The sequence below is a fragment of the Hippichthys cyanospilos genome, chromosome 1 (assembly GCF_059441005.1).
Source record: "Hippichthys cyanospilos isolate Australia breed blue-spotted pipefish chromosome 1, RoL_Hcya_1.0, whole genome shotgun sequence".
NCBI lineage: Eukaryota > Metazoa > Chordata > Actinopteri > Syngnathiformes > Syngnathidae > Hippichthys > Hippichthys cyanospilos.
This window is the reverse complement of record NC_142369.1, coordinates 1,805,201-1,831,845: the sequence shown is the minus strand read 5'-3', so window position 1 is coordinate 1,831,845 and position 26,645 is coordinate 1,805,201. Positions and strand designations below refer to the sequence as shown.

The following is a 26,645-nucleotide window of genomic DNA, read 5'->3' as shown; positions in this document are numbered from 1 at the left end:
GGGGCCAATCCTGCGTCTTGTAGGAGTGCCCGTGAGCTGATTGACAGATTGGAGGTGACATATTCCCCATGAAACTCACATGCTGTGCGTTGACCACTAAAAGGAGCGTTGTAAATATCTTACCTCGATTTCTTTTGTAGTAAATTGGAATTTTAAAAAACGTTTTCTCTACAATAGGGCAGATCTCTGCTTCCGTATATTTTGTACATCTAAATTGATATGTAATAGTATTGGGGCCAGTCAGGAGGGCATAAATTAGGAGGGTACTGTGTACTGTGTTATATAACGTCTGGTATTTTGACCGGTTTTCATTTCCCCCCAAATAAAAGCTCATCGTCATTATCCTGTACGCGGTGAAATCAGGAATTCATCTTTGTATTTTATTTAGAGCTGTTTTAAGCACGGCATTTAGACCATTAGCATACATTGTGCGATCCAGCGGAAGCCCCGCTTCTCCACGTGCCCCGTTAATGACCCTGTGGCGATTCATCTCCACCCTTCCCGTCTCTTGCGAACCATACGAAGCGCCCTCTTCAAGGGCGGGATCACCGAGTCGCCCAAAGGCCACTTTCAGGCAAAAAAAGGGCCATCATTATACTCACTGGCATTCTTATTTCATGACTAATGGATGGGAGTTTCACGGCGCGCTCCTCTGCGTAAAGTGACCCCGGCCTGCACCGCCCGCGCGTCTAAAAAAAGCCGAGCGCCCTCAGAGATAGTCGCACGAGCCGGCCGTTCCACCTCCCCGTATTGATACTCGGCCAAACGCGGAGAGGCTTTCAGCAAAAGTAAGCCCGAGACCACTAAAGATAATGGAGCGGTGATCCCGGGGACCGATATAGTACGAGATAAGGGGGATCCCTGTTGGAGACGCTCACGTGCCGTTTCCCGGAGGAGGCGCTTCAAAGCGGCCAGGGCCTGGCCACGCAGCTCACTGGGTACATTCAACCCTCAAGAGCAACAGGCGCACCCAAATATTAGCTCGAGTCAGGATTTGATGGCTATGTAAACCTGCAAAGTCACAAATTACACTTACAGTATTTTTCTGAATATCAGCCGCAACTTTTTTCTCATGATTTGAGCCATGCGTCTGATAGTACCTCTGCATTTTGGTTATGAATGTATTTTTTACCATTGAAGTTTTGATATACTATACATGCTTCAATTTTGAAGAAATTTATATGGGGGACAAGCTGCAAAAACCGTCAGTTTTTGTAAAAGTGTGGTTTTATAAAATAAATCCAAAAATGAAACGTTATATCGGAAAATTTTTGGTTGCAATTTGATTAGACAAAATAAGTTTAATGTTTAATTGAATAATTATTCTTTTAAACTCTTGATTCATCTTGGAAAGAATCTAAACTGCATTTCGATGTAATTTAATTTTAATGTAAGTACATAAATAAAACAGCTTTTCATTCATTTCAGGGTTGAACAGAGTTGTTTGTGAGGACGCTTATATTCTTTGAAAAAAGTTTGACTTATCTGATCGTTTTGTTGACGTTCCCATCCAGTGAATGCATAACGCAACTGTGGCTTCTATTCTGTGTGCCTTACAATGCGCTGGGCCTTATATTTGAAATCTATCGGTCATTCTTTGATAGTGCGTTATATAATATGGTGCGCCTTATAGTGTGGAAAACGCGGTAGGTTTTGCCCTACTCGAACAAATTTGAAAACGTTTCAAAAAGTACTCATTACCCTGCACAACCTCTCTGATGTCATTGCATAATTAGAGGAAAAGCGTTGAATCTTTTGATGGCATGACAACATTTTCTGTCCTGTGAACACAGCTTGATTTGGGAAATAAAATCGTAAAAAGGAGTCAAAATCACAATACCCGACAATATAAGCGCAATATATTTTTTTTTCCCTTGAAATAGATCCGCTCAAACACACCCCCTCTCCCCACTCTGGGCTTAAACGGTACCTCCACTCATCTGCCTTGTTATTAAACCTAAACGAGACGACTTCAATATCACCCACTTGGCCTCTTCGCCACTACTCTCCAACCTGCGCCCGCCGCCCGCCATCTTTTTCATTCTTGGGGGTTATTACTTCTTTCAGAAGGCCACTTTAGGAGGCGCATTAGAAAATGTTGACTCACTTTCGATTTGGCCGTATTTATAATTCACCGGGCGGTTGACTACATCCAAAGATGCGGTATGGCTTTCAATGGACCTAAGGGAAAAACTTTTATATCCAAATTCCAACCCAATGGGGATCATTTCTCCATTGGAATGTACTAAAGTCAAGCACATTTCTGCTGTCCTATATTATTCATTAAAAATGGAGGCCGGGGTTACACTCTCTCTGTTACCGGTCGCCATCAATATTTGATTATAGGGAACAGCGACTGGTAAACAAAACAAAAACAAGGTCCCGGTCAGGGGGAGAGAGGCGGAGCGCGAGGCGGGAGCAGAAGTTCTCACTTTCCCGCAGTAGCGTTGGCGACGAGCGAATACGTTTTTTTTCCCCTTAAATCCACTGGATTTGACCCCATTTTTATTACGTTCGACTCAGCGTATGTTCTATCGCCGCAAAATTCAGCTTATCATTTGTCGCGCTATCGATTTTACTTGGAAAGGCACAAATCAAAACTCAAAACTGATACGGAATTAGCTCTAAGAAAACTACATGCTTGTTAAGGTACAAAATCAATAGGCTTGGCTCAAATAAAGTGACAGACCAATGAACTGACAGTTACAGTTATCGGTCTAAAAAAATGGCAGACCAGGGCCCGATGAATGATGAATGACAGAGCAGCAAAAATGTATAAAATGGCCGCCTCTGGAAATTTCATACGTGTCAACCAAAAACACTAATGATAAAAAAAGAGTTGAATGATAAGGTAGTTACCCCTCTAGAGTAAATGAAGTGTATGTGTAGTGGGCTACCAAAATGATACACAAACGACTCTCATCGTTTTGGGTACAAGCCAAAAGAATGGGACCACATGGTGAAAAGTCTCGATTTTTTTTGTTTCTTTTGTTTTTCCGTTTTTATTTTCTCTGGAGTATATGTTCTTAATATTTTTTATTATGTACTTTATATTCATTTTATAACCTTTATTATTAGGTTTATTTCACGATTATATATTACTATTATTACTATTATTATAATTATATGAATACATAGAAATACAAGGTCGAAATCTTTTTTTTTTAATTATTTAACTATAGTGATGGGAACCCCCATTTTGAGAAAAACGCAAAACAAACTTGTACAACTTTCTTCCGGATTTTCCTCTTCAAAACAACGGTTCTCCTCAAAAATAGCGTGAAAAACGAACCGCCGTTGCTTCACTGTCTTTGTTTTCCGCCCTTATCTCAAAGATTCAAAGAGATTTGACTGTCATACATATATAATCTCTATACGTCCTGTATACTATATCTCTTTCCCAAGTAAAATTTGCATTTTGACCAAGCGGTCCCCTCCTCGTGGAAAGGCAAAGACCAAAATGGAGATAGCGGGTGGGGTGGGCGGGGTGACTTCATCATCTGAGAGTAGCTTCTCCCATCAACTTGCGGTGACTTTAATCAAATTATGACCTTGTAAAGCATGCGCTTGTCATTTGGGACCCTAATCTCCACACTAATGACTAATTAGCCCCATCACCTGTTCCTCCAAGCCTCCATTACAACCCAGACAAAAGCCTTGCGATAATGGAATGATAACAATATCAAAATTTTTTTAAAAAGACTCTTGCAAATAAAACGCAAAATAAATATCAAAGGGGGACCGGGCGGGGGGTGGATTCCGAGTCTGGAGATTAACGAGGGCGCGACAATGCGGCGTTTGTTTTTTGACGGCTTTGCAATGGGGCCGGTCCGCGGCTCTCCGGAGGACAATGAGGGGAAAGAAATCCATTAGGGCTAATTAAGCCCAAATTGCGGCGGAGGGGAGAATCCGGGCTCTTGAAACCGTCCCATCAATAAGATGGGCTGACACGGGGACAAAGCCCCTCGCCCGTTTGTTGGTCTGAGCGCCCGCCGCCGATCCCGCCGCCGCCTCTGCAGGCGGGGGGGTGCAGCTGCGGCACTTGGCGGCGGCTCCCATTCATTAAAGCTTTTTAGAGCTCCCTCCGCGGGCCCCGAGCATCTGCCCGGCCGGCCGTCGCCGAGCGCGCCGAGGCCGAGCGCGCGGCCAGACTTGACAAATTTGGGGAAAGGACAGCGGGGACGCCACCGGCTCTCAATAAGGCGCCGGCGGAAAGGGGGACGCTCCGCTCTTCATCGCGCCTTCCTCATCCTCTAATCACAGGAACATCTGGCTACGAAGAACGGGAAAATAAATATATATCCTGGCCGATTTGACACGGGAGCACCTCAATTAGTTCTTCAAAGACACCCGCGGGAGGGACCAAACGCCAGCTGGTATCCCAACTACACTCTTGTCGTAGTTTTGAGGGCTTCGGTTGGGTGGTGTCGCTTCTGTATAATGCGACTGAGGGCCGAGGGGGCGGAGCCTTTCAAAAAAAATGCCAAATGTCATGCGAACTTTTTGAAACAGGCACGGGGAACAAATGCAAACTCGGCTCAGGAAGGGCTGGGCTAGAATCAAAGATGGACGTGATGATTAGTCCTTCGCCGTGCTGCCCAGGGTACCGATTTCCAACCAGGAAATGATAACGTTTCACTCCTTTGGTCTGAAACATTAGAATTTTACCTTCTGACACACACTGACAAAAAAAAAAAAAAAAAGACGTTTATGTAGTTTAGTGCAAGTATGCATAAATACTTGAAGTCCCAGCCAAGGTGTCTCATTGAATATCACTGAAGCGTGAACCAAAAACGCACCAGCAGGTGCAAGGACAGCGGCATTTTTTTTTTTCCGTCCAGTCTGGGGAAAAGAGAAAAGTGGAACCAGGTTATGCCAGGCCATAAATAAATAAAACATCAGCTAATGCGAGTGGATGAAGTTCCCCGACGTTTGCTCTTTTCACGTCTAATGTAGTGTACACTGAAAATAATAGCACCAAGCGATCCATCGATCATCATTGATGAGGCAAAAGTTTCAAAACGCAACGATTGACATTTTCAGTGTTTTTCAAGACTATCAACTTTGTCGTCATTTTTGTCGTTGGCTTCATCGTCGTCATCGTTGTCGTGGTCATCGTCCTCGTCATTATCGTTATCATCGGCGTCTTTGTCGTCATAATCCTCGTTGTCGTTATCGTCGTCGTCTTCGTCATTATCGTCGTCTTAATCCTCGTAGTCATTATCGTTGTCATCGTCGTCTTCGTGGTCATCAATGTCGTCATTGTCGTAGTCATCGTCTTGATCATCATCGTCATCGTAGCTGTCATCGTCGTTGATGAAATCGTTACTGTCATCGTCGTGGTCGTCGTCATCATTGACGTTATCGTTGTCACCATCATCGTCGTCATCATTGCCGTTGCCGCGGTCATCGTCCTCGTCTTTATCGTTATCATCGTCGTCTTTGGCGTCATAATCCTCGTTGTCGTTATCGTCGTCGTCTTCGTCATGGTCTTCGTCATCATCGTCGTCTTAATCCTCGTAGTCATTATCGTTGTCATCGTCGTTTTCGTCATCGTGGTCATCAACGTCGTCATTATCGTTATCATCGTCATCTTCGTCGTCATCGTTGGCCTTGTTGTCATTATCGTTATCGTCGTCATCTTTGTTGTCATCCTCGTCAACATTGTCCTTGTTGTCATTATCGTTATCATCGTCATCTTCGTCACCATCGTGGTCATTGTCGTCATCACTGTCGTCATTATCGTCATAATCCCCGTTGTCATTATCGTCATAATCCCCGTTGTCACTATCGTTATAATCCCCGTTGTCATTGTCGTCTTTGTCATCATCGTGGTCATCGTCGTCATTATCGTCGTCATCGTTGTCACCATCATCGTCATTGCTGTCGCCGTCATCTCGGTCTTCATCGTCATCGTCGTCATCATCGTTGCGTTTGTTGTCATCGTCCTCGTTGTCATTGTCGTCATTTTTGTAGTTGCCGCCGTCGTCGTCATTGTTGTCGTCATCGTCGTCATTGTCATCATCGTCATCGTGATCGCGGTCATCATCGTCGTTGCCGTCATCATTATTGTCATCTCGCCGCCTTCATGTCGTTATCGTCGTCGTCATCAACGGCGTTATCGTCTTTGTGGTGACAAAGATGACGATGATGTTGACGACGACGCCTGACGACAACGTCGATGATATCGATGACGTCAACGTGGACAACAAAGACGGTGGCGACAATGATGACGAGGACGTCAAAATGTCGCAATAGCTTCACGAAGCATCGTTTGTCCGTCGCTGCGCGCCGCCATCGGAACCAGCGGCCAACGCCGGATGACCTCTGGCCAAACATCTCAATTCGCGCGTCGGCCGAGTCCTTTTCGGTCAATCGAGCACTTGGACCGTATTTTGTCCCGTCGTCCGCCCGCCCGCCGCTCCGCGCCGAAAGAATCGGCGGAGAACAATGCGGCGATGGCGTCGGACGTCCTCGGCGGCGAATATTCGACGTGTTTCCACGAGGCTCCCGTGGCGGCGGCGGGCTAATCAAAACAGCGGGGGGAAATCAATGTTCTTTTAATAAAAGAGGACTTTAGGTGGGAGGGAGACAGCCGCTTTTGCCGGTGACAGGACCTGTCGCCGCCTTATCTCTCGCCTCTCAGATCCCCCAGACAGGCAAATATTTTCAGCGTAAACACCGGCGGCTCGACAGGCTGCGTGGGCCCTCCCCGTCACGCTTCTCCACTTACTCCGCGGCGGGCGCAACTTTCTTGTACCTCGTCTACCGGATGACACCAATACTCACGTGTTCCGTGACACTTGCTACAATTAGCCGCTTCGGAGAGGAACGGCGTTTTGCGCGGAGACAGCGAACGCAACTTATCAACACGCCCACGATAAGCCAAAACATGATATTTACCATTGAAAACATTTTTTTTTTTCATGTAGCTGCGCACTCCCACTTGCTTTAAACACGTTAAAAGCCATCAAAAGACTTTCTTTGCAAAAGTATTCCTCGCCGCCTGGTCCCGGTCTCCTGCTGTCAAGATGACTGTTCCGCTCGCGCGCGCGGCTCTCCCCAAAAGATGCAAAGTGGGCTTCCTTCCAGCTGTTTGTCACTCACTCCCAGTTGAAGTTTGGCGGAACACTGACAAAAGCCAAAACAATGCCAAATTTTTCCTTTGGTTTTTCCGTCTCTCTGAGTCCACTTCCATGTCGAAGCCTGGTGACCAATGTGCGCATAAAACCCACAATGTAGTTTTAGCTTTGAGGAACACTTGTTCCACAAATCAATATTTTTATCCAATCTCATGAATAAGTACATATAACCTAAATTTCGGACTATAAGCCGCAGTTTTTTTCTCATGATTTGAGCCCTGTGTCTTATAGTTCACTGCGGCTCATCTGCGTTTTTTTTTTTTTTACCAGCCACCAGGGGGCAATCGACCAGCAAACCAAATGTGTGTATTTGTTGACTAAGATCTTGTAAAGGTTTATGCCACGAGTAAATTTGAAATTGTAAATATGAAACGTGCAATATTTTTATACGTATGTTCAATAAAATAAGCTATTAAGTAAACAAAGGAAGATGGAAGAGCACATTATCAAAGTATTGATTTTGGATTGCTATTTTACTCTGCTGTATTCTGTCATTGTTTTGACAATATTTTACTTTAGTAGAAAAAAGTGTTCTTTTTTTTTAATTACTATGTACCATCTTTCTGCGTTAATATCTGCTTCTTGTAGTCAATACATTTTTTTACTATCCGTAAATTATGTTTGTTGCAGGTTAAGTGTTTCAAATTTCCCACTTTGTGAGCGGTCAGTGAAAGCAGCACCAGCGTAAGGTAATTGTTGTAAGAATGCGGCCGATACAAAAATGTGCATTTATGTGTCAAAACTCGGATTATGTGGTTGACAGATCGCTCTTCCTCAAATGTGGTCCAATCAAAAAAAAAAAAAATCTCTTAGTTTCCGTTACATACTTTTGGCCTTCATTTTTGGGAGAAAAAAAGTCCAATTCATATTTGGGGGATTTAGGTAGTCATCACACTACCACAAGTGTGTCAACCTTGGGCTAAAATACTGTGAGAATGACGTGGAAGGAAATGACCAAAAAATGGTCAAAATACCGCACAGGGTTAAAAATACTGCGCCATAAATCGGTGGACCAGCCAGGGCTCCTGTCCTGTTTTTTAAGAAAGTCCAAACTACGTCATAATCCCTTTTGACTCCATTACATTACAATTCCTCGACCGCATATTCTGTTCCCGATGAAAAATCTTTTCAGATCATTTACATGCGTCGCACATTCTGCATACTGAAAGGCAGCGCAGTCACCGTGCATTCATTTGCACTTTTTTACAATCACTGAAACTTTCAAGCCATTTGCATTCCCATAAAGAAAAAAAAAAAAGTGTCAGTACGCCTGAGAATAATTGGCGCCCGCTAAATCAGAGGTTCTCAAAAGGGGGTGCGTGATGGCACTTCCAGGGGTAAATAAGATTAGGAGAGTTTCTGTAGCCAAATCTCATTCAACGCCATGACAGGAACGCTATTGTTGCGAGGCAGCGCGGTAAGGGAAAGTTTGGGGATTGGACCCGAACGCAGAAAAGTAACGAGGCAATTTGCTCCGAAAACATAATGGTGACAAAGATGACAAATGACAGAAAAAAAAAAAATCGAGGATGAAAACTGCAATCAAAGTAACAAACAAGAACTCAGAAATAAAGTTACTACGAAATGACTCGACTCTAGACTCTTGAAATCACAGGACTAGAACTCACGAGGACAACAAGGAACTGACAGCACACAACATCAACCACAATGAACCGACAAGAACAGAAAGAAAACTGGAAACCAAATACACCTAAAACAACAAGGAACACCTGGGCAAGAAACAATTGGAGCAGGTAGCTGATTGGCAAGCACCAGGGATCAGGTTGAGGAGGTCAGGTGGACCAAAGTATCAAGACAGTGGCAAAAGCCCCCCAGAAGCACGAACCTAAAAACATGAACAAAACCCCACCGATAGACCCAGAATTTGAAAAGACAAAAAAAACTGAAAATCCCAACACCACCCACAACATAACAAGTTTCACTTTTCAAATTAAAAGCAAATTAACTGGAACATCACACTTTTTGCTGTTGTGTTATGATTTCTTTGGTTTCTTTATTTTGTTCAGTTATATGGATGCACATTTTCGATTGTTATGGCAAACTTGCCAGGAACAATGCAGAGGATTTTGCACTTTTTTTTTTCTGGAGCTGCTGAATAAAATATGCCTACAAAGGGAGGTAGTACATGAATTCACTTTAAAAGACACATTAGATTTTTGCAGGGTTCCTGCAGACATCAGCAAATCGAATTAAATGCCATGACAGCAACAGTACACCTTTTCTTTTCAAATTAAGAGCAAGCTAATTGGAACATGAAACTATTGCTATTTCTTTTTTTTTTTTTTTTAATGGAAAACGTGCCGAAAATAACCGATGATGTTATTCAGTTCAGCTTCTGGAGTTGACAAATAAAATGTGATACCACTACACGATTTTTTTTTTTTCATCCAAAAATTCAGGTGGTACGTGTTTGGAAAACATCCAGAAACACTGCTCTCAATATCTCATTTCTTTTTGCGCATTTTACTGAAACAGCAGCGTGTGACATATGGGGGAGGGCTGTCAGGGGCGGCGTTGGGGGGGGGGGGGGGGGGGGGGGGTATACGCCGAGAGCCCTTGCATTACGGTAATCATTTAGTCGTGACAAATTAATTAAAAGAATAATTAAATAATGAACACGTTAAATATGGCAATTAGAAATCTTGTCCTACACCAGCGAATTGGCGAGAATTTAATCGGGGAAGCAAACGGTGCGGTGGAGTGTACCAAAACAATTTTTATTGAACGCCTCTTCCACAATAAAAGGCAGCGGAGGAAGGCTTGCCATAATGTTATGACAGCATTAACGGGAACGAGTAACGGATGAAAACGCCGCTTGAAGATTTCCAGGCCTCTCCGGCCACTCCTCTGCCTGTTGCCTAGCAACCGCATCCTCCTCGGGAGGCTCCTGAAGGGAATACCCCTTTGGCGGATCGCGGAGCTCCCCGGCTCGACCCCGGCGAGCCGGGGCGCGCCGGGTGACGGCCTCGCTCCTGACCTCCGTCCGTTTATTATGGGATGGCGCCCCGTCCATTTTTACGCTCTGCGTTGCGAGTAAAAATTTGAGCGGTGATGAGCTGAGACGAGTTTGAAATAGAAGCGAAAAACCGAAAAGATTCAGAATCATTCATCCGAAACTTATTAGTGTTTTCATGGTTTGGGCTGGTTACATATATACATACACATATATACATACATATATATGTGTGTAATAAATCGTTTATTAATATTCTTATGATTTATTACGGCCATTTAACTTTTTTTCCCATGATGCCGCAGTGTAGCCACATTCCGATACACTGCAGCACTACAGTATAGGGGAAAAAATGCTAGGTTTTCAAAAACATATTTGCTCACATTATATAAATACCTTCGAAAATGACACGCACGTAAACAATGATTTATTAGTATTCTTATGGTTTATTATAACGATTTAACGATTTTTTTCCCATGATGCTGAAGGGTATGAACATGCGCAAGTCAATACCCTGCGGCACTACAGTATAGGGAAATATTGCTAGGTATTCAAAAACATATTTGCCCTACATTATATCAATACCTTTGAAAATTAATACGAGTAAACAATTGTTTATTAGTATTCTTATGGTTTATTATGCCCATTTTTTTCCTCCACAGGGCATGCACGTGTGCAAGTCAATACACTGCGGCACTATAGGGAAAAAATGCTTGGGATTTAAAAGCATATTTGGCCGACAATGTATCAATACCTTCGAAAATTACATACAAGTAAACAATCACTCATTTTTATGGTTTATTATGCCCGTTTAACATTTTTTTTCTCTGGTGGTATCATGGGAAGAAATGCTAGTTTTTTAGCATTTAGCTTTCAAGTACTCGTTGGCTAAAAGCTAAACACATTCTTCCATGTTGCCACAAGGGTATTGATTTATGCACAAGTAAAAAATAACTTTTTTTTTAAGCATTTGTTCAATATTTTACCATTATGTTCCAAAATGATGTTAGTTTTCATTCATACGTTTTCTATGTAGTCAATATTGTGCTTTTTAGCATTTAGCCTACAAGCACTTCCAACTGTTTTGCACGAACGTTTTTGCACACATTCCAACAACATTGCAGGCTAAATGTTACATACTGCCACAAAGTATTCACCTGCATTATTTATTAGTAATTTATATGGGTTTTTTATTATGATATAGACAGGGACGTGGAACAAGTATGTTACAAAAAACGTTATTCCAGAACTGAAAATTCCATTCATTTGAAAGGGGAACGTTGATTGCCAATTTGATTGGTTAGAGTTTTATGGAGGTCTGCACTGCACTTTCCCATAATCTGAGAGGGCACCCCGCAGAAAATGGGGTACATATGAAAAATGGCCTCCTATTTGTCATGCATAAATAAAGACAAGAGCGCCTGGGCTTTATCCGCCCGTCTTCCTACGCATCAGCGTTTATGCGTGATTCCGAACGTCCCTATCCGTACGTCTTCTTGTAAATTCAAATCTGCTCAGCTCACACTCCGGCGGGGTGGACGTGATCTGGGATGCGCCCCACGTTAAATCCCGCTCAAACCGTCCGTGGGCTAATGTGCGTTTTTGCTCGTGCGGATGATGAGCTCGGAACGCTCGGCATAAGACGGCGACGTCGTTTCGCCGGCGGGGGGTAAAAATGCAAGAAAATTGCGGACATTTGCAAAAAAACTCTGGGCGAGTTTTCCCCAATTGAGTTGGGTGTGATCACGTGGCACAAAAAAGGAAAAAAAGCATGCAACTGTACTATGTATATTTATCTAATTACACGACAAAAACGTCATTCAACTGAAACGACACATATCTGATTGGCTGATTTGAATTGGGAGATCTTTAGCATTTTATGTAATGTCATAATTTACCGATTGATCAATGACATTGATCGAAACAGGAAAAAAAATAGATCAAACAGAATCTCATTCGTTCCAGGTATTTTCTCTGCGACTATCATCAATAATCCAAAATTTCTCAGCAAAAACAGTCCGATTTTTTAACCCTTTACTTAAAATACAGGATGTCCTCGGATTACGACCGGCTCGATTCACGATGTTTCGAGGTTACGAACGGTTAAGAAATTAGATATTATATGAAACGAATAACGTATGAAACGCCAACAAACAAGTTGTTGCACGCAAGAGAAAGCTTTCGAGTGCTATGTTCCGTTTTTGGGTTTTATCGATTGAGAGCGAACCTGCCTCACTTCCGCACATGACGTAACAGAACGATGTGCACGCTGGGATAAGAAAGGCTGCCGCGCTGTTTCCTGTTGCTCGCCCCTTCAAAACAAGAGTCTTATACAAAATAAAACGCGACGCAAGAACAAAGTTTATTTGACGAAACGGGAGCAAAAAGGGACAGAACGATAGTACAATACTTGACAGCAAAGTGTGTATAGAGTAATCTATTTATTTCATGTATGATTTATATATTATTTTTGTAGTTATTATCTGTATGGCGTTCCAATTTACACTGGAATTCGGGTTGCACGGAATGGATCCACTTCATAACTCGAGGACCCCCTGTAAATTGAATATTCACCATCTTAATATAAAATTTCCAGCTTTTTGAGGGGCTTTGTGGGGTTTCAAGTTATTATTATGATGATGATTATTATTAATAATAATAATGCAGCGGAATACTAACTATGCATTTTTCCTAATTTCCATGGAGGGACTACAGATCACTGCACAGGATTACAGTTTGTATTTTTCTCCCCTTGAGGGATGCATAGGAGCGTTTCCCCGCTTCTCAATAAGACAAATTCAGGTGCGAAACAAGTCCCAAAAAAACTGCGCAGTTCTATTCTAAAATCCATTACAAAATCATTTTGGGAAGGATTTGAAGTCACCGGAGCAACGCCGGGGAATCAGCCGGTTTCCCGGGCTAACAATACGCAAAGCTCCGTATCTACAGCGGCAATAGACAGATAGCAATCAAAAGGTTTTAACGGCAAGCCGAATGCAAACAACGCGACAAGAGCGGCGCCGGGAAAGTTTGTCCCGAAAGCCGAAGAGAAATATAGACGTCGGCGGGGCGAGCGCCGACTTTCACAGGCATTACTCTAAGCCCGAGGTGTTACGTTCCATCACGGCGGCTCCATCTCGCATTATGAGATGTAAAAAGCAAAAAGGGAGGCGGAGGAAGCAGATACGGCAGCCGTCGCCGCTCCGGCATTAGCATCCGTTCCCGAGGGCGCTCGATAGCATCAGCGGCTCTATTTGCGGACACGTGGGAATGATCTCGCTCATTGATCCTCTTTTCGTATAAGCGCGTTTAGAAAGTCATCGATTCCGTCGTGTTCCGGGAAGCCCCGCCGGACAAACGTGACACTTATTTATGTTCCGGCCCGCGAATGGAATAAACCAACGCAAACGGGAGTTGTCGCGCCGACTCCATAAGCGCGGGCTCATTTAGCATGCGCCGCATTTGAACCCCTTTAACGGATGATCAAGCGGTGAAATATTTCGGAGGGTGATGCAAACGTGTCATCACTTATGAGGATTGGAAGCTCGCGACCGTGAATTAGCATTTCGCTGCTTAGCGGCTGTGAAAGTAAACAAGTTTGGGGAGTTAGCTTAGCATCGACCCTTGACGCAAGGTGTGTGGAGAGCACGTTGGAAATGATTCAACATGGGCGGAACTTTTACGCGTCAAATCCCCTTTAATGTGAAAAAAGTCAACCCTGAAACCCCCTTGACAAAAGTATGTTCTATATCAAATCAAATCAAATTTTATTGGTAATGGCCTGAATCTCAAAGGGCTTCACAGGTGAAAAGAAAATCTCAAAAAGCCCAATTTGGGGAAAATCAGAAACCTTCAGGGGTGGGAGGAGCCCCCACAGGTTGACTTGGATGCTGCCTGTGCCAAATACAGACAAATAGCAAAATAGACTAGCACAACTATACTGCAAAAAGTAAAAAAAAAAGAAAACAACAACAAAGAATTATAACAAGAAATAAAGTCCTGTTTTTTTGTCTGAAAAAGACATATATCTTGCATCGCAAATATGTCTTCAGAAAAGAACATTTATTTCAAGATAATAAATCGAGTTTTCTTCTTAGTCATTTTCTCATCGTGATTTATTTGTTCAAAACATTTCTATTTTTTCTCATGATGAAATATGTTGTTTTTAAGATGAGAGTTTGGCTTGGGTATAATTTGAGGAAAAATGTTCCAATTCATGAGTCATTTCAGAAAATGCATCTAGGGAACGTTTGCTTCAATCAAATAGAATTTGCCAGAATTTTTCAAATGAATGAGAACGTCTTGCTTAATACTGGGACAAATGGCTGAAATCTGGCTTCAAATGAAAGAAAAGAATATAATTTTAAGCTACATTCTGAAAACTTTGTCGTGAAGTTTTTTCAAACAGAATTATTTTCATAAAGTTGACCTTAATTGATAACGTCCTGCATACATTTGATTCACAACTTGCTTAAAAGATTCAGACATTTCTGACTTGTTTTTGGTCTTAAAACCATTCTGAAAGTCCGAGGTGAAAAATGGACCCAATTTTTCATATTTTTCTCGTTTTTGGTCTGTCACTTTTTGCAGCGTACTTTAAATTCTAGGTACGGGATGAGAATCGCATTCCACGAGACGAGCAGATTTTCCCATATAAAAGTATACGTGACATAAATATTCCGTTTTTCAAAATGTTTCCTTTCTTTAAGACTGCAAAAAATGACATCACGTTCACGTGTACGTTTAAAAAAAGCTCATTTTCAGCTTCGCCTGAGTTCTCTCTCAATACCGAATATTTTTTCACCGCCACTTTCACCATTGTCACTTATTTTCAATCAAATTTTTGGATACGTACTGCGTTTAATGTGATCAGCACGTGTGAAACAATGCCACAAAGGTAAACATGACCTCCAATAATTTTGAAAAAGTGTGCCTGAACGTACACTTAGCAGCATCCATCAGGAACGGCAAACGGTGGCAAAGCAAGCCGGTGGTTTACTGTCCCGCATTATTATTGGCACATCCCGCCTTGAAAGCCTTTATGGCGCAATACATTGTTTGATTCCGCCTGCGTGACCACCAGCCATTTGTGTGACAAAATACTATTAATATGCTTATGAAGGGCCAAAAGGCATGAGAACATTTGAATAAGAAACCCGAAAAGCCACGCACGCATTCAGCAACTTTGAAGTGCGGCACAAAGAGGGTTAGATAAGGATTTGCCTTGAAATACCGATATTAAGACACACATTATTTGTAAAGCGCTGTTAATGCCTCCCATCAATACGCCGACAAACAAAGCCCCCCTCATGCAAATTGTGCTAAGGAATTATGCAATGGAGTTAGCTCCCCAGAAAAATAACGGAAAGAAGGGGCTACAAGTCAGATCAATCTCTTAAGAACATGGGGTGGGACAATGGCATGACTGTTTGTTTAATGTCAAACCTCGCTAATTAGCATCTAAAACTCCTTTGTTGTACACAAACGCCCCTCAAAACATCTCAAATCACCGTCCGCATTGATAGCGTCTTGAACAGGGAAATTTTGTAACGTGAGCAGCAGATTTGATTTCGAAAAGAAAACGGGGAAAGGGAGTGGAAAAATCGAATCAAATAATATTAAAAAAAAAAATATATATAAGTAACAACAGCAATCATGACGAGAGCCAAAAGATAAAAATCCAAAGTAAGAAAAGAGCTGCACACTGCGCAAAAATTCAATGTAATTCCAGCCAGCAGGACTTGATGCAGAACAGTAAAATCCAAAGGAATAAAGGAGAGCAGTACTAAATGCTAAACACACGTTTTCAAAATAACAGCAAAGACTCACAACAAAGAGCAGGATCGGATGCAGAAAACAAAAATCCAAAGTAACAAGGAGGAGCGGGGCTGCAAGCAGAACACAAAAGAACTGAAAAAAACAACAACAAAGAGCAAAATTGGAAGTAGAACACTAAAATCCAAAGTGACACCTAATAGAAGGGCTAGACAGAAAACAACAACAAACTCAGAGTAAATAGAAATAGCAGGACTGGATTCATAAAAACAAAAATACGATCTAATATCAGAGAAGAATTATATCCAAAGTAACACCTAACAGAAAGGCTTGACAGAGAACACAAAAATTCAAAGTAAATAGCGATAGCAGGACTGAATTCATAAAAACAAAAAAAATACAACATAATTCAGAGCGAAAATTAAAACAAAAAAAAATCCAAAGTAAAAAAAAAAAAGAGCCGTATTTGATTCACAAGACTAAATTCAAAGTAACAACACTGAGCAGGATTGGATGCAGAACATAAAATCCAAAGTAACAATGAGGAGCAGGACTACATGCAAAACACGGTAGTAAAATAACAAAACAAAGAGCAGGACTGGATTAGGAACAAGACTGGAACGCACAGCACAAAAATCCAAACAACGGAGACCAGAGCTCAACGCACAACACAAAAATCCAAAGCAACAACACAGACAGCAGCGGAAGACATTGAAGAAAAGCTTGAACTTCTGGCAATCAATCACTGAGCAACCTGAATTTCCCTTATGCGAAAATAAATACATAAAAAAAGTACCCATCACAAAACACAATCACCAGTTCCAACACCTTTTAAGAAATGCTATGCACATACTCCAGAGCATAACATTTTCACCCCGCCCCTAAAAAAACGATTGATCTGCCGTCATGTGCCACAGCTACACTTTGAACACAACTTTATGCAAACATGAATACAGCAACGTGTGTAGGACTAGAAATGGAATTAGCCACCATCGGAGAAAGTCATATAAACACTCTTATACGCACACACGCACACCTACGCACACGACGTCTGAGCAGACCCTCCGAGGTCGTAAAAAGGTAGTCATAATGTTCCCTGCCTTTGGGGCTTATTAGGAGGCATAAAAGTTGCCCCATACCTTCATTCATATTCCCCGTAAACACATATTTTTGCCGGCCGCACATCTGCAAAAAAAATCAAAACAAGCCTCCGTTTTGATCCATTTGCAAAGTAGGCCGGGAAGAAGGCGAGGATTCGCCTCTCTGCGTGCGCGCAAATTGCCGTGTCAGATGGCCGCGCCGATATTGTTTGTCTGGCGCCGACTCAGCACGCCGGCAATTTTTTGGGGGGGCTCTCCCCGCTGGAGAAATCGGGAGCTGGCGTAGATGATGGCAGTCGAGGAGGCGGAAAGGCCGAGCCAATTCCACACTGGCGAATTGGGGAATAATCAAAAGAGAATAAAAGTCGTCACTGAAGGGACGGGCGGGAGCAAATGGGTGCGACTCCGGCGTTCCCGATTACAAGGGTTCGCTAGCTATTGGGGGAAACGCGATGTGGAGGGAGCGTTAGGCGGCTTTGACTCGAGCCGTGAGCCAAAACAACGGAAACCGGCCGGCAAAAATCCAGTTTGAGAATTGCAGTTTGCATGCCACGCCACTAGGTGGCAGCATTATTTTGTGAGAGATGATCATTACGTCCCTGCCAAATGATTTTTCACTCTTATTGTTCGGCATCACCATTCGCTAAGATTCTGGTCTGCTATTGGTCGGTGTCACGAAGATGCTCGTCTGCAATTGGTCGGCGCACGGGGTCACCAGGCAGCCTAAAGACTTGATCTCGTTTGAGAATGCTTTCAACATGGTATTCATTGTGCATTTTAGCGCCTAATTCAAACTTGAATTGGTTATCCATGGGTCCCAAGATTGCTGCTGATGTTAAAGAGAGAAGTAAGAAGGCGATTTATATGGAAACCAAGCTGGATATAAGCAAGAAATATGAAGAAGGCGAAGCTAGCCTAGCCTAGGCTACCCTCACGAGGGAATATGGCCAGAACAAGCTCATCACGTTGCTCAAAAGGACTGCATTTTCCTCACGATAAGGCGCGCCTAAAAGCCTTACATTTTTAAAAAAGGCTGATGGTGCGCCTTATAATCAGGTCCGCCTTATATATGGATCGATATTTAAATTGGGATTGGTAGATTGGGAATGAACTGATAAAGTAAGCTTTACCGGTTTTTTTTGTGTGTTTACAGTTGAACAAAGTTGGTCATATTGACATTGAGTTATGATGCTTTTGAGAGTTATTATTTGAGTTATTATTGTTATTACTTTGAGTATTACTATATTGTGATTGAAATCGTTTTCAAATATGTCATTGATTGAGGGTGCGCCTCATAATCCGGTGCGCCTTATATGTGGAAAAAGTTTGAAAATATGTCAATAATTGAGAGTGCGCCTTATAGTGCGGAAAATACGGTAAATAAATCCTTTATATAGTTTTTCATTGTGATATTGATTGATTGTATATGTGTATATTATAAATAATGTACTGGCTAGCTAGCTAGATAGATAGAGCTAGATAGAGATAGCTAGAGATAGCTAACTAGCTAGCTAGCTATCCAGCTAACTATCTATCTATCTATCAAATTTGGCCTGCATCAAATCTGGAAAAACAAAACAAAACAAAACAAACTGGCAAACTAACTAAACGGATGGATAAAAGCCACATATAAATTCAGACACTTTTAAAAAATTTTTTAAAAAACATCGGAATCGACCTCCCATTTTGGGACATGGCTCTATAGCGTGCACCGACGAATGAGACTGAGCTACATTTGTTCCTTCTCAAATACGCACCTTTGCATAACAAAAATGCAGCGGAAAATTGGCCCACGCTTCAACAATGCTCAAAGTAGGCCAGGAAGAGACGGCGCGCCGGAAAATAATAATAAAAGGTGAGCTCTGACGCTTTCTCGGGGGCTCAACTCACTCTCCCTCTTTGCTCCGACTAGGCCAAAATGTGCCGTGTCGGCACTCGGAAAATGTGCCGGGTACTCCCGCTTACTTGTAGTGTTTGAACAAGCTGCAGTCATAGAAAACGCACACAATTGACTCCAAACCGATGACTTGAAAAAGCTTATTTCTGTTAAGCAGATAGCAAAAGTCCACACACCCCTGTTCAAATGTCAGCTGTCGTAGTGTTTCTCAATTATCTTCTCTGCAAAGCCCACCCCAAGAAAGAAGAAGAAAAAAAACATTTCAAGCCTTCCCCATACATAAAGTGTATAAGTATACCTATAATATTATCATTTTTAACATTAACAAGAGGAAGCAATATAAATCAACTTTCAACAAACGTTAACGTTTACACAGGTTAGGTGTAAACTGAAAAAAAAATACTTAATATGAATCAAAGTGTCTGCAAATAAAAAGGTCAATCATCATTTAAATTAGAACCATTTTTGACCAACTGAACCCTTTGATACGGAAAAAAATAGCGCCGTATTTTTCAGAATATAAGCAACACTGATACATAAGCCAAGGCAGCAAAAATGGAGTCAAAACAATCTTTATCTTGAATAAACCGTACTGGAGTATAAGTCGCAGGTCGTGACACCCGATATTTGCGTGGAAAGATCATGAATTAATTATTTTTTTAAATCGCCTTTTTACAGCAACATCTTATCTTCATCAGACTGAAAATGCCTTTGTGTTTTGCAACAATATATTTATAGTGAATGAATGGACATTATCAACATGAGCTGCATTGGACTAGGGGCTGCAGGGCTCAAATCACGAGAAAAAATGTGCATCATATAATCTGTACGCTAAGAGTAAACGGATAAAAAAAAATACATGTAAACTGATATGGAACATTAACACAAGAGCACCAATATCTTAAAAAAAATTAACCTAAAAAAAGTACAATATTTTGCACTGATTTTTTTAAAATCACAACAAAAACAACGGCTGACAATAAGAATGTTGACAATGAGATGTCCACCTGCTGTTATATGTCTCTCCACATTGTCTTTTGAGGTATTTGTTGACAGCAGTTGAAAACTCCCGCACACACATTGACAATAAGAGCGCCACTGCACCACCTGGTGCCACGGGTGTGCAATTACACTTCATACGGCAAAAGCAAAGCTTATTGCCCGCGGTCATACGCGTGTCCCCGGCATCGCATCGCACCCACTTTTTACGAATGACATTGTTATTGAGATTAAAAAAAAAAACAATAAGACCAAGAGAAATCATTGAAAAACTTTTTTTCGCATAAATAAGACGGGCAAATGAAAGCAACCGCTTCAAAGTATCCAAAGCTGCAATTAGTGGAAAATGTGTGGGTTGCCTGTCACATCCTCAGCAGGGATGCGCCGTCACAAAATAAATGCCACAGAATTTGACGCGCCGCAAAAAACGTCGGCGCCATTTCCTCGTTAACATATCGCCCCCCACCCCAGCTAGCCGGCAGATAAGATGACAGATCTCAAAGTCGTCTTTGCCCTTGTCGCTAATGCCCGGATACAACTTCCACACGCATAAGTTTACCTCTTGACAAGTGACGGGGAAACAAGCGGCCCAAATTCTTGGATGCGGTATCGGTGACAGGGCTGCATGGGAAGCGGTTGCCCTTGGCCAGGACGTCCTTCGCGTCGCGACTGGATGTGATCCAACATGGCAGCGCGGCGTCTCGCTTGACCCGGGGGCGGGAAAAAAAAAACAGACAAAAGGATGATTTGCGTCAAATACGTTGAAGGTGACGATGTGACAACTTGAGTAAACAGCGCTCGGAAAAGGCGGACGCCGCAGTCAAAACTCAAATTTCCGAGTTGTGCTTGCTTGTCGAGAGGAGCGAAGCAACAGGTGTCATCTCACGACGGCGTCAAATATGCCTACTTTTCACCGAGAAAAAAACAACGGATGTAAACAAACCGTATATATCAATTATGGATGCGTCGTAATAGGGCCGCTGTTATATTTATGCCGTTATTTTATTATATCTTTTGTTACAGTACTTAACTCATTAAATGCCAGGGACGAACAGTATTTTCATGGTTTTTAAGATTCCGGACATTAAATCCCAGATACAGTGGGCCCCCAGTTTACGACAATAATCCGTTCCGGGGTTGGACTCGTATGAAGGGGAATCCAAACCTATCTTAATTGGCTAATGTGTGTAAAACCCCAGGTAAAAACATCAAAATTGTACATACATATACAATTTAACAACATCATAAATAAAAAAAAATATAGAGAGGATTTATTTACCTTTGGTATGGCCAGATTCCCTTGAAGAGTAGCCTAGCCTAGGCTAGGCTAGCTTAGCTTTCTTCGTATTTGTTGTGTCCGTTTGTTATCTCCAGCTTGGTTTCCATATAAATCATCTTTTTACTTCTCTTTTTAACATCACTAGCAATCTCGGGACCCACGGCTAACATTTTCTACTTTGAATTCAGCGGTAAAATGCACTAGAAATAGTTTAGCGTTCCGTTTCACTTGTTCGCAGAAGTCCGTTTAAACTTTGGTCCCTTGTCACGATGCGTCAGCCAATCAGCTTTGTGAACGTTCGATAAATTTATATCAGGCTTTAGATATACAAATGATCTTATGTTACGATTCCTGAAAAAATCTCATCTGGTCTTCTCATGGACCCCCATCTCGGGGACTTTGGGTCAACTACTGTGCACTAGTCATTCTACTAGCCATTGTGCAGTATTTTGTCTTCACATCGAAGGCATCAAAGGGAAAACATTTATAGAAGACTCTAAGGAGCTGAAATTTCACCCAGCCGGGGACAACGTTTCAAATTTTAACACGTCACAACCATTTACGCACTATCAGGAGTGTGCCCCCCCCCGACGAAAATACACAAAAGCAAATACTGCACAAGGGAAAGAACTCTGAATTGTCCTACTCGTAAAGACGAGGAGAAAACCCGTCGCTGGGTATCAAGGTTTTCCAGGAGGGCGGCAACATGCCTTTCCTATCGGAACGCCACCGAAGCGTTTCACGTGACGCCGGCGAACTCTCGAACTGGACATTTCCTGCGGCCTCATTAAAGAAATTGAAGTAAGTTGAAAGCAAACGAGCCTCCCAGGAAGTTGAAACAAAGTGCTAAAAAGTGGGGGTTAATTGAATTGTAAGCCTTGTCACACAAGATTACCAAGTGCTCCAAACAGCACTTTAATTGCGTTCTCGCCACGTGGATTCATTTTTGCCCGCTAATTACAGCTCCTCTGTCCGTGCATTTTAATGCACTATGACAGACAAGAAAAAAAACCTACACACACCCAAATGGGGTTTTTCTGCTGTAGTGGGGACATCCCATTGATATAATGCATTTCCAAGCCCTAACCTTAACCGTCACACGAGATTGCCTAACCTTTACCCAAACGCAACAAAAACAAACAATTCAAAGCTTACCTTAAAAGTCGTGACCCCAAAAAATAAAAGTTGAATCTTGTGAGTCTTTGTGGTGAGAACTTCTGAGTCTTCTATCATAGTGGATGCCATCTCTTTGATATAATGCATTTGCAAGGCGCTAACACCACAGACTGCCAAAAAATGGTCTGAACTTGGGAGTCCACCCTGAGTCCAAGAGGTCCCTACAAAAACATTGAAACCCAGGATTTGGTCCCCACCTTGGAGCAAAAACCATTGTTCCCCCCCCCCCCCCCCACCCCACACACACACACACACACACAAATGGGTTTTCTATCATAGGGGGGCCATCTCATTCATATAATGCATTTCCAACTCGCTAACGATTAGCATAAGCATTTTAACAAAATTGCCTGACCTGACTCAAAATCCAACTCACACCTACCTTCTAAAAATCAGTATTGACCCAAAAAAAGGTCTGGACTTGTGGCTCTACCAAAAAGCTCCAAGAGGTGCCCAAAAAATCAGAGAAACCCGGGATTCGGTCCCCACCATGCTGCAAAAAAACAAAGGCACACACGCACAGATTTGATGCGTTTGTGTAGCAAACAAGGATTACCATGACGGATTTTGATCGTGATTTTGCATGACAATAAAAGAATTGGATGTTCAGATTCGGGGAGGGGAGTCGGAGCTTCCTGGAAAGTTGATTTCTTTATTTTTGTTGACATTTTTCCAGACGCGGGAATGAGACGAGGGCCGCCTTACTTCTCACAGTTCCAGATCGTCATTAGTCTGATGGACGGCCGAGCGAGCGGCGGGAATGACTGATTACATTATGGGGCCATTTGCCACAGACTCGACATTGACATAAATAGTGCAAACAAACAATAACTGTCCATGTGGCCCATCTAACTGTGGCGTGATGAGTCGGCGGGGGAGGGGGGGGTTCAAACCTCGGTCTGGAAAAAGAGAGGGAGCCAGGAAGTAGGCTTCTACTCTATTTAACCAAGACAAAAAAAAATAAAGAAATGAATGAAAAAGGGACAAATAAAAGGAGCGCACAAAGGATCTGTCTCATTTCCGGCCATTACCGAGCCATTCTGGCGCCTTGATCCCACAAATATGGAACATTTCACTGGGAAGCCATCGCCAGATAAGAATTTTAAAGGAAGTATCGTAATTCGGCAATTAAAGCTGCCGTATTTTTACCGTAACCGGACGAGGTCGAGGGCGCGAGTCAGTTGGCTGTTAGCAGCCAGTGCCTGTTGCAGCTAACAGCAGTTTGTGTTAGCTGAGATTGTTACAGCATTGTTTTCAGTAAAAGAAGCAAGCAGACTGAACCAAGGTCCGAGTCCATCCTTGTTCACTCACAGGAGAGGATCAGGTAAAGGTTACGGTGAATCCATCTTATTCAATTAAGAGTGGCAAGGTATTCAGCAAGAGAACCGGTTGGAGAACGCAAAAAGGTATTCCATTTGACTAGCTTATTAATTGCGGTCTTTTGGCGTATAAACGCAATCATAAACGTGGTGAAACACAGATGACTCACGACTTTGGGTATTCCTGAAAAAATTAACTCGAGCCGCATCGTGAAGAAAAGAAAAAGCAACTACTTTGAGCACATTCACTTACGATGGTGAGGCATTCATTGACCACTCACAATGTGGGAAATCCAATACACACTTAAAAAGGAGAGAAAAACAGCAAAAAAAACCCCAAAAAAAAACAATTATCCGTTTGCTATATTGTAATAGTTTCATTAACAAAAACCTTTTGGGTCCATGCAAAAAGTCGCTTGACATAATCAGCAAATTGCTCCTCAAATGAAGTCGTTGATTTGCAAAACTGGTCCACATAGAAAAAAACGTTTTTTAAAGGACCAAAATCTTCAAAATATTTGTAAATACATCTGAAAGCACTTATATGCTAATGTACATTTTTTTCTATGATGCAAAGGGGTAATGGCTTGCACTTGTGCAAGTTAAAAAAAAAACTTTTTTTCCCGTATTGCGATATGTGCGCACACAAAATATCGTCAATCGCGTATTAAATGACAAAGACAAAAGAAAACCAATGATCTGTTTGCTATATCGTAATATTTTCCCGAACAAAACTCTCCGAAATTGCTCCGCAAAATCAAGAAATTGCTCCTCAAATGAAGTCATCGATTAGCAAAACTGCTCCGCAACGAAAAAAACCAATCGTAATGAACGTTTTTTGATTGAGTGCGTACGTACTCCCCTTAAAATGGCATTATAGCCTCTGAGCCATTCAATATTGACAATAAATGACATGTTTTTGTACAAAGCGCTCGCAGACATTCGTCAAAGGAGGCCGGCGTCGACTCGTCGGCGTAATGAGGCTCATCTGTTGGTAATTCCGATCTCACGACGCACTTTAACTCACGGCGCAAGTCTCCGTCCGCTCCCTCATCAAACTCGGAAATCACCCATTTGTATCCGGCAAATAAGCATATTTCATTCGTCGCCAGCCATTAAGCGCCGAAGCCGTCGTCGGAATTGTTATCGATGCGATTCGCCCGCCGCTAAATAATCGGTGACGATCAGGCGTCGGCACGCCGGCGGCCATTTTTCAGCCGGCGAGGTCCGCCATTGGTCCCGGAGGCCCAGGCGACGACGAAAGCGGCCATATTTTATCAAAGGAGCGCATTTGCCAACCGGTAAATTTCCAACCGTCGCTAATCCATCAACAAAAGCCACAAATATAACTAAAACACCGCCATCCTGTTGTTCTTCTTCTTCTTCTAATTAATACGCGGCGTCTCGGGCGCACTCGAGGTAATTAACTTTTTTTTTTTTTTTTGCCGCACAGCAGATGGTGATTGAAAATACAAGGATGAGTCCCTCAATCAAGCGCCATTTGTCAGCGGCCATTAATTATCCAGCGAAAGAATACATCCGGTCCCCAAAGTTGATCGTTTAGAAAGAGAAGAAGAAGACGCTCCTTCTGTTCCTCATTACTCTTTAACGGCAAAAAGTGCTGAAACTAGAATGGCGCGTGGGGAGATTGCAATTTTAATGGCGCTGTCATTATGGTTCTCCCATAAGGTGGCATAAAAGACTCGGAAGAAGGAAACAGAACGAGGGACGGGGGGCATGGTCTATCTGATGATGAAAGGGTTCAAAAAACGGTTTGAAGTGATGCAACACATGGCCGAATACCAACAGATGATTTTTTTTTCTTTTTTCAAGAACTACTTAAATGCGGAGTAAACTATTTGAAATGGAAAACTTCTTTGAACGCATTAAATGCATTTGAATGCGCTTGTATGCTAAATGCTAATATAGCATTTTTTCCCATAAAGCCAAGGGGGAACATGCCTGGTCTATGGTATACTCGTACGCTCAAAAACTGGATAAATATCATGAGTCATTTTTATCATTAAATTTGATAAACATCAAAATAAAACTATAACATTTTCTAGTTTAATTGATACGCCCAAAGTTTTTGCCATGCGGTATGTGCATAAACAAATAATAGTCAATAGCCTGTGGCGTTATGGGCAAAAAGAATGTTTTTACTGAGATCCCTGTCTGCTCTCCTTGTGAGAAAAAGTTTCTTGTCTTCCTTCTGGTTCGTTGTTTATTAAATGTTCTGGGTTACCTGAACCTGACATGAAAACAAATGAATATTTTTTTGTTAATAACACATATTATTTCACGGACCCCCCTGCAGTCAGACCATGGACCAACAGGGGTCCGCGGATTCCACTTTGAGACCGCCTCACGAAGGAACAAGCCAGCTCTTGTGAATTCAAAATCAGGAGACATCTTCTTTTAAGCTCAAAGTTGGACTTGATTGTTGAACCGATTTGACCGCCGTGCTCCATTTTTTTGGCCTGGTACGTTCCGGATCATCTGCTCGGAAGATAAACCGCAACTTGGATTCATGCATTATTCAGAGAATAAACTCAATATGCATGCTGGTGGTTGCTTTTGTTTACAGTACTTCCCGTATCCGCCATCAGCCATAATAAAAGCCGTCTTTTGAATGCAATGCAACAATAAAAGAAAATCTTGAGAACACCATCTCATGATTCAGGCGGCCATGTTTGTTGAGGGGGTGCTCGTCTACGTGTCGAGTCATTCCCCGTTTTGAACGAGCCATGACATGTTATAGAAAGGTGACATTTCAAATCGAATCAAGTGGTGACCCCACATCATCAATATTTTTGCCTACTCCCTCCAAAAAAGCTTCACTTTGATGACTGTTGAAACTTTCACGCATCAGATTCTTTTCATTCCCACATTTGTAATTATTTTTTGCGAAACCCTCGAGGAATGAGAAAACTTTTCGCGCCCCCATGCTGACTCTAAATAAGATTATCTCCTATGAAGATTGT

At 42.3% G+C, this 26,645-nt stretch overlaps 1 long non-coding RNA gene across 1 annotated transcript in view; it reads right to left on the bottom strand.

Annotated features, from left to right (window-relative positions):
- LOC148428525 (uncharacterized) overlaps positions 1-22,755 on the bottom strand; it is a 64,530-nt gene extending 41,775 nt beyond the window's left edge. Inside the window, exons 1-3 of the long non-coding RNA XR_015867591.1 lie at positions 22,725-22,755; positions 22,322-22,503; positions 20,447-20,591 (exon numbers count right to left, since the gene is read on the bottom strand). This is a non-coding gene — a long non-coding RNA (uncharacterized LOC148428525). The remainder of the gene's footprint in view (positions 1-20,446; positions 20,592-22,321; positions 22,504-22,724) is intronic.
- Positions 22,756-26,645: the final 3,890 nt, after the last annotated feature.